Genomic DNA, 9,813 nt, shown 5'->3' with positions numbered 1-9,813 from the left:
ACTGACACTGCTATAAGAATTTAGTAAATACCCTTCTACCCTAGATCTTTGAGACTTAAGAAGTCGAAAACACAAAAGAGAGCTCTACTAATAGACTTGGGAAATAACCATCTACCCCTGAACCTTGAGATTTGTGAAGTCTGAGCATAAATGACCTCAATACCAAAAAAACATAGTATAGAATCAACCTAACATCCAAGCTTCCAAATCATTCATAAAAATCAAGTGTGTTATAGCCAAAATTCACCTTTAGTTTATGACTCGCATGAATCACACAAGATGACGTGACTAAGCTTGGATTACAAAGGTCTGCTCAAGAACAGGGCAAGTTTATTGGAAAGATTTTTGAAACAAAAGAGCACTTTAAAACCCAAAAAGCAATGGTGTGAATCAAAATTTCTAAAGCATTTAGTTTGTTGCCTACAAGCTCCAACATACACACTGATCATTTCGGACAATTAATCGGATCTTCCATAAAAGGTAAAACGGTATATTTTATTACAGACAATATGTGTCCATCTTAGGGGCAATCAAAAGTGTGTTAAGGATATAGGTCAATCTTGACATCCTCACTAAGAGGCTTAGATACACTTGGCTTGTATGGTAAGCTACTATCAGAAAACACTCACAAATAACAGAGTGTCGTCAGCGAAACTTCCACGTTTATATATGCCTCCCATGAATCAGATAAGCAAATTGATTAGCTTAGCTGGGATTATGAAGGCACATGCAAACCTCTCGAAGAGATATTTTAAACAAAAAACTGTAAAACAAGCAAAAATGTTGTAAACACAACAAACATTAAAACTATTACGATGATTGCCTGAAAAGGATTATACAATGCTTTCAAAAGTAAGAGCTTGAACACTAAGTGCACAACTCTAAAGAAAAACGGGGTTTAGGGTTTCCGTCTGGTAATAGTATGCATTCTTTAAGAATAACAAAACAAAAACCAGAGCGATCGCCAAAACTGCTAGCCCGCCGCAAATTGTATAACGATTAAAAATCGGAACGATTAGCTAAAACGAAGAGTAATTACCTGTCGGCGTTGCAGGGTATCAAGCACAAACTAGGCCTACAAAAACTTATAGAACACTGATTTCCTATAACTTTTTACACTGATTCCTTAAAATATGGAAATAATTTTACATACATTTGCATACAATACTCCCAGTTACAGATGAAGTCTACGCCAGGTGCAGCCTTTCTTAAACACAGAAACCCTAACCCTAATAGAAGAAGCTTTCTTCAAAGTAAAAACCCCCGAGTATTTCCCAACCCAGGCTTAGGGTACCGTCCCATGGACGGCAAGTTTGTAAAAATATTTAGTGGGCATTGAAATTGTTTAGGATTATTATTATCGGAGGAATACTAATGCATTCATACGGTGCATTTTATTTTTTTAAGGTAGTCAATCATTTGAGACTATTTTTTTAAGTTTGTTCATATTTTTATAGTTTCATTTTTTGCATATTTCCTCAAAATTCAAATAATACTATTTATCTCTTTTCTTATTGGTGTATTCTGCAAACAGCCATTGCAAAAAATGTATTTTCCTAAATTTTAAGTCAAAAAATTTAACAACCATCCAAAATGTCAATAAATTTTTTGGTCTCCTTCTTAATGATAAATGGGCCTTCAAATCCACAAAAATCTGCGAAAATCTTATGTCATTTATTGAAACACAACAAAATCAGAATAAAATATTGTTTGGTAGCATGTATTTTTGTGACAAATGTCATCTCATTTAATGTATATTTATTATACTTTTTGACAATTGTATGTATATTGAATACAAAGAACTATTTGTATTGTACATTTTACTATATGTAGACTTGTCACATTTAATTTTGTCTAGAAACATCCTCTCTTGAGGACTTGTCACATTTAATTTTGTCTAGAAACATCCTCTCTTGATAAGTTTGATTTTTTTTGGGTTGAAAACTAGCATTAATTTTGATTGACTGGTGCACACAAAGAAATTTAGTAGTGGTCATCTATTTTTTTCAAATTTAACATTGTCCACGAACAAAAGAATATGTATTAATTGCTTTGAAATTTCAGATCTCCTCATCTCTTTATTCCAGGTAAATGTGCAGATTTTTATTTGCATACATGAGAACTGTTTGTGTGTGGTCTGAAATCCATTCCTTTTTCTATTGTTAAAACATTTATGTTGCTGGAATTCAATGAAATTAAGATGTTTTCAGTAGACTTCTTTATATTAAATCAAATCCATGGCTAATGGTAATCGTCAAACACTTATACCCGTGACACAACTGGAGCAGCTTCTTGTGGAAGAAAGGGTCCAAGATTTTTTCAAAATATTATCACTGCATATTTATCCTTAAGCGTAAATTTTCCCAAAAATACAATCTATTGTTTGCTTGCTTATGAAAATATATCATTTATTGTGCATGATAAATTTGCACTTGAGTGGTTGTATTACAAAAACTCGTGGTGGTTAGCTTGTTTGTTAAAATTTTGTATATATCTCATAGTTAAATGTCTTTGTTAGCTACTTGCGTAAAAAATTTGAACTATCTGTTCATTTTTGCTTATTCGTAATGAAAATCGTGTAAAGTAATTTTCTGGTTAACCTTTCTGGATGAGTATTGTTAGAGAAATTTAATTTAAATTTCTGTTCGTTTGACTTATGTTTTGTTGTCGTGTTCACTATTAGTATGAAATCAATTTTTTTTTCAACTGATCTTTGCGTTGCATGTGAAGTATAGTTCAATTTCAAATTTGAATATTTTGGTTTTGTAGCATATCAGTAACCTTTGTGTGGATTTGTATACAGCTAATTATTAATGAATGATAACCTTGCTACAATATTATGATCAAGGTAATGTCAACAATAGTATTTTTCTTATGTTTTGTGAACTACAAACAATGTAATAAGAGATTATATGTATTCTTCAAGATTAGACTAAAATGAAAGTTTGAGTTAGTAACTATATGATTGAGAACACCATCGATCTGCTCATCTTTTTTCAACTATAGCATAAGTAGTTTTGGATTTTAATATAGCATTTGATATGTGGTATTTGTTAAATTTGTGACTTAGCTTATATGCTGAAGCCACTACTAAAAATCATGGTGATTGCCCTAAATGACCAGAAGAAGTTTTGCTTTGGTAGTTATGTTAGAAACGGTTGGATTGTGAATCTTTTATTTCAATAGTGATGTGGTAATGTCATAATTGTAAGATAAGCCTATGTTTAGGATATGTCTTATGTTTAATGTGAAAGGAAATGGTAAGTACAAGTTGAGCCAAACTATGAAGGCTACGGTGACCAATTATCAAGTGTGCTTCCTAAATTGGCAGTGAGGATTATGCATAGCCTGAGCAAGTAGAAATCCAACTAAACCTGCTTATTACCCCTGATGGGAAATAAAGTCAAAATGATTTATGTTTCAGACTGCCAAAATATGCATGGGTACAGGGGGTGAGCAATTTGATCCAATCTGCAGAATTTGCTTGGAATCAACTCCAATTTTTGTGTTGGGTGAAGCTGGTTTATTGGCAGAGAAGCATTTGATATCACCTTGTGCTTGCACGGGTGTGTGTTTTATCATATTCGAGTTGTAATTTTTTTCTTAATGCTGAACTTATTGAATTATTGTTATGCAACAACAAGGTTTGTGTAAGATTATTGTTCTTCCTTAATTGTAAGTTTGAAAGATCCTTGAGATGGTTGCACTGTCTACTGCTCATGATCTTCTAGGCTCTTGGAATCTGTAATTATTTTTTTATTTCAATAGAAAAAGTAGTTACTAATTCTTAGTTATATAACACTCATAACAAAATAGATGGTAAACATTCAATTGTCTTGACACAAATTTTTGAGCAGAAATATCAGCCTTTTCATGGACAAATTCTTCAACCAGCTCTCTTCTTAACTTTGATATTACAAAAAAAGCCATCTACAACTTTTTGCTTTAATTGTCTGGATTGCAAGAAAGGTGAGTTTTTTCGTTTTAACCCTCATACTTAATTTGCCAACTTTATCTATATATTTGCCTAATTGTTTGTCTTTTGTTATAGAGATTTACAGAAACACAACCAAATTCTTTGCAGCCAACTAAAATCAATTAACCACTAATTCATTACAGAGCTCTCTCGTACATGACATTTGACAAAGTGTATGTAGGTACTAAACAAAAATAATAAAAAGATGAGAAAGTTTCACAAGCTATGATTTTATTTTGTATTGTAATCTTCAAAATGTTGAAATTTCACAACACTTAAAATGTGACCATTATCTTATTACGGAATAATTCAATGTATTCATCATGATTGTAGTGTTTTTCTTACCTTCTTAGTTTTGTAGAAGATGCTAATAAAAGTTCCCACAATTCTGTATAGGAAAAAGCATCAAACATGCCTAAAAAATATTTCTCAATTAATTCTATAAAACAAATAAATAATTTCATATTTTACTGTAAACATTAAATGTGGTGTTTCATCTTACAAGATATAAAAATAATTTGTTTTATAAATAATCTACATAAATCTTATCTATCCACTATAAATATGAAAATTTAAATTCTTGTGTATAAATAATAATTTGAAAAATTCACAAAATTTATAGACCAACATGTAACTAATAAATTTGTAGACTTTTCACTCTCTAGGCCATTACTCTCTATTTATGCACACTGTTGATTTAACTTAATAAGCAATTATTATCTTATCATTAAACCTTTTCAACGATAACATAATTTTTGTCTCCAATCTTGATGATTATAGCTAATACAATTGTAATATTCATATCCATAAATAACTACGTTATCTACTCTACCCTATAATAACTATAGGCAGGAACTTGACGCTTTGCGTCTCTTGTTTTAAAATGGGTGGGTTCTAAATTTTATAATGTAATTTAAATTTAAAATTCAAGTTCTTAATTTTTTTAATTAAAAAGTAGGGTTTGTTATTATTGTTGAGGAAAATAAATTATTTAATTTTGTTGGGGGAGGGACCAATAGGTGATTGGGGTACCAATACATGTTATGGTACATGGACACTTTTAGACCAATAGTGGTGCCCTAAAAATGTCATCTCAATGCATTTTATTTTTGTTCATGGATCCCTACTTCTTCAAAATAGATTATGAAGCCCCATGGAATTGTACCTTCATATTGTTGTCCCATTAAAGAGGGTTTCCTAAGTATTTTAGAGAATGCTTCTTAGATTTTTTAAGAGTATTCTAAAGCAAGTGGTGCCATAAATTTTATAATTTTAAAAGTTTAAGCTTTAAAATTGAGAGAAGTCGTGGTCTCATTTTGAAGAAAAACATATCAATGTCTCGTTTGATCAAAATCTAAGCACTTGGCCACTTGTTATATGAAATAAAACTGTGTACACACTTTTATGAGAGAGAAACACGCACGCGTTATGCTTTTTTTTTTTTCATGACAATAAATACATAAAATATAACAAATATAAGTTATATTTTCTCTTTATCTTTTATTTTTCTTGTACTTTAAGTTATATTTTATGTATATATTGGCGGGATGTTTGAGAATGGTTTCAGATCTATAGGAGTCATAATGCAGATTCTAGATTTTGGGAGATTTTGTAATTTTTCAAACTTAATCAAATTTCAGTAATCAATAGGCTCCTATCATCATTCTCTTGTTATCTCTCTATATCACCCTCTTTGTCTCCCCCAAAATTTAGACCTCTATGTTTTCCCGTGTCTCTCCTCCTTTCTCTCTACCTCTCTCTATCTTCTCTCCCCAAGCTCTATAACTTGTAATTTCTCAAACTTAGTCAAATTTGAATAATCACCAAGCTCCTATTATCATTCTCTCTATCTCTATTTCACCCTTTTTGTTTCCCTTGATCTCTAGATCTATCTCTCGGTCTATCACTCTCCCTCTCCCCCTCTCTCCCCTATCTGTCTATCTCACCCTCTTCTCTCTCACCCTTCTCTGTATTTCTCCTCTTTTCTCTACCTACCTCACACATTCTCTCCTCTCTATTTCACCTCTCTCTCCCCCTCCCCAACTCTCTCTCCTTCACTCTCTCTACTTATCTCTATTCTCTCCCTCTCCCTCCCTTGCATACATCCCCTCACTCTCTCCCTACCTCTACTTCTCTACATACCTCTCTCTCTCTCTCTCTCTCTCTCTCTCTCTCTCTCTCTCTCTCTCTCTCTCTCTCTCTCTCTCTCACACACACACACACACACACACACACACACACACACACACACACACACCCTTTCCCTTTCCACTTACCTCTATCTTCACTCTCCCTCTCTCCACGTACTTCTACCTCCCTCACTCCCTGCATCTATTTATCTACATAAATTTCCCTCTCTTCCTCTCTCTCTCACTCCCCCCTCCCTCCTTCCCTCTTTATTTATCTTTATCTCACTCTCTTTATCCTTCTAATATTTATACCTATCTCTCTCCCTATCACTCGTCCTTTCTCCCCTCTCTCTACCTCTCTCTATCTAACTCTCTCCTCTCGACCCCAAGATCGAGACCTATCTTTCAACCTCTCTCTCTCTCTCTCTCTCTCTCTCTCTCTCTCTCTCTATCCCTTCCTACCTCTATTTTTTTACATAGCTCTCCTTCCATCCTTCCCTCCTTCCCTCCTCTCTCTCCTCTTCTATCTCTACTTATATCTATTTACCCTCTCCCTCTCTCTAAACATGTGTCTCGCTCCTTCCCTACCTACCTCTATTTCTCTACATAAATCTCCCTCTCACCCATTCTATTTATACCTACATCCCTCCTCCTTCCCTCTCTCTACCTCTCTACTTTTCCATCTATCTCTACTCTTTATCTCCCCTCTCCCTTTCTCTATTTATCTCCTCTCTCTATTTATGTAGAGAGGTGAGAGACCCAATAGGAGAGAGAGAGAGTGAAGTGAGAGATATAGAGGGGAGTGAGAAATGTGTGTAATGAGATAGGGAGGGAGAGACTTGGAGAGGGGACAAATGGAGAAGTGAGAGTGATAAGAGAGGGAGGAGAAAGGAGAGGATCAATAGAGAGGAGCGAAGGGAGAGGAGAGAGGTGAGAGATATAGAGAGAGTGGGGGGAGAGAGTGAGAAATGTGTGTAATGAGACATGGAGGGAGAGGTAGATAGGTAAAGAGGGAGGGAGAAGGAGGGTAGATAGAGGTATACATATTAGGACACTTTAAAAAAATTACTTGAATTATGAAGGGCAATCCAATAACTATTTATGTGGGAAGAGATGCATAAATATTAGGACATACTTGAATTATGAAGGGCAATCCAATGACTATGTATGGATTTATTCCCATAGAAATATTCATTGGATTGTCCTTCATAATTCAAGTACACATTTTTTATAGGTTTCCTACTTTGTCTACTTATATCTCCACTCTCCCTCCCTCCCTCTTTATCTCTCTACCTATCCATCCATGTCTTATTACCTCTCTCTCTCTCTCTCTCTCTCTCTCTCTCTCTCTCTCTCTCTCTCTCTCTCTCTCTCTCTCTCTCTCTCTCTCTCTCTCTCTCTCTCACACACACACACACACACACACACACACACACACACACACACACACACACACACACACACACACACACACACATCACTTTATCCTCCTTTAGGTCTCTCACTTCTCTACCTCTCTCCTTCTGTTCCTCTCTATGGATCCTCCCTTTCCCCTTCCTCTCTTCTCTCTCACCCCTCTATCTCTCGCCTCTCCAATTATCTCTCTCCCTCCCTCTTTACCTCTCTACCTCTCCCTTCATATCTCATCACACACATTTGTCACTCCCCTCTGTATATTTGACATTACTCTCTCTCCCACTGGGTCTCTCATCTCTCTAGCTCTCTCCCTTTGAGGTGAGATAAAGAGAGAGAGATGGAGACAAATAAATATGGTAGGATGGAGTGAGAGGTATGTAGACAAATAGAGTACGAAAAGATTGCAATACATGTAGGTAGATATAGATAAGTAGAGAGAAAAGGAAAGAGAGAGAGGTAGAGAAATAGCTTAAGAGGGAGAGAGATGTAGATTGAGAAAGACCTATAGTAGGGAGGGAGAGTGGAGAGATAGGTAAGATAGATAGAAGTGGCGAGGGAAGGTTTGTGAGATAGAGGGAGGGATAGAAATAGAGGTCTTGCAAGGAGGGAGATATATATAGTGAAGGAGAGAGGGAGATAGTGATAAGTTGAGTGGGGGGAAATAGATAGAGAGAGGTGGAGAGGGGAGGAGAGAGACAAAGAGAGGCAAGATAGACAAAAGTGAAGGGGAGAGTCAGAGCTAGGGAGGGAAGGATAGGTATTTAAAGAAAGGGGGGGTAGATAGAGACAAGTAGTTAGAGAGAGAGAGTATGGTGAGGGAAGGAGGGAGGGAGAGGTAGGGAGAGATAAAGAGAGAGTGAGGTGATATAAATAGTAGTATAGAGGGAAGGAGGTGGAGAGTTAGGGAAGATAAAAGTAGAGAGGGATAGAAATAGAGGTAGGTAGAGAGAAAGAGGGGGGACAAAAAGAGTAAGAGGGTAGATAGATGTGTAGAGAGAGAGAGAGGAGATAAATAGAGAAAGGGAGACGGGAGATAGATGGATAACTAGAGAGGTGGAGGGAGGGAAGGAAAGATGGATGTAGGTGTAAAGATAGAGGGTGGGAGGTAAATTTATCTAGAGAAATAGAGGTAGGTAGGGAAGGAGGGAGATATGTGTATAGAGAGAGTGTGAGGGGAGATATAAGTATAGATAGAAGGAGGATGGAAGGAGAGCTATGTAGAAAAATAGAGGAAGGGAGTGAGAAGGAGGCATGTAGAGAGAGAGAGAGAGAGAGAGAGAGAGAGAGAGAGAGAGAGGTGGAAAGATGGGTCTAGATTTTGGGGTGGAGAGGAGAGAGTGAGATAGAGAGAGGGGAGAGAGGGGAGAGAGGGAGAGTGATGAGAGAGAAAGGTATAAAGCTTGGGGGAGACAAAGAGAGTGAGATGAAGAGAAATCAAGATGGAAGGAGGGAGGGATGGAGCGAGAGATAAAGAGAGTGAGATTTATGTAGATAAATAGAGGTAGGGAGGGAGGGATGTAGAGGTGTGTAGAGAGAGGGAGAGGGGAGACATAGGTAAGTACAGAGGGAAAGGTTAAGAGTGAGATAAGTAGAGAGGGAGCATGGGAGGATGGGATATTGATAAAATGAGAGAGAGAGGGAGAGGTATGTAGTGAAGTAGAGGTAGGAAGAGAGAGAGAGAGAGAGAGAGAGAGAGAGAGAGAGAGAGAGAGAGAGAGAGAGAGAGAGAGAGAGAGAGAGAGAGAGAGAGAGAGAATGCGTGTGAGGTAGGTAGAGAAGAGAGGGGAGATATAGAGTTGAAAGGTGAGAGAGATAGGTTTAGAGTTTGGGGAGAGAGGATATAATGAGATAGAGATAGGGGAGAGAGGGGGGGAGAGGAGAGAATGAGATAGAGAGATGAGGGAGAGAGGGGGAGAGAGAGAGTGTGATAGGAAGAGAGATAGATCTAGAGATTGAGGGAGACAAAGAGAGTGAAATAGATATAAAGAGAGAATGATAATAGGAGCTTAGTGATTATTGAAATTTGACTAAGCCTAAGAAATTATAATATCTAGAGCTTCTAGGGAGAGAGGAGAGAGTGAGATAGAGAGAGGTAAAGAGGGAGGGGAAGGAGAGGCATAGGAAAATAGATAGGTCTAGAGCTTGGGGGAGAGAAAGAGTGCAAGATAGATAGAGAGACAACAAGAGAATGATGATATAAACCTACTATTTATTTAAATTTGACTAAGTCTAAAAAATTATAAGCTCTCCTAAAACCTAAAATTTGTATTATGACTCCTAGAGATTTGAAAC

General features: G+C 36.4%; 1 non-coding gene across 1 annotated transcript; it reads right to left on the bottom strand.

Annotated features, from left to right (window-relative positions):
* Positions 1-594: 594 nt before the first annotated feature.
* Positions 595-716, bottom strand: LOC131074318 (small nucleolar RNA snoR83). Its single transcript, XR_009113045.1, has one exon. It is a non-coding gene; the product is annotated as a small nucleolar RNA snoR83 (small nucleolar RNA).
* Positions 717-9,813: the final 9,097 nt, after the last annotated feature.

This window comes from Cryptomeria japonica, chromosome 7 (assembly GCF_030272615.1).
Source record: "Cryptomeria japonica chromosome 7, Sugi_1.0, whole genome shotgun sequence".
In the NCBI taxonomy this organism is placed as follows: domain Eukaryota; kingdom Viridiplantae; phylum Streptophyta; class Pinopsida; order Cupressales; family Cupressaceae; genus Cryptomeria; species Cryptomeria japonica.
This window is presented reverse-complemented; position numbering and strand designations above follow the sequence as displayed.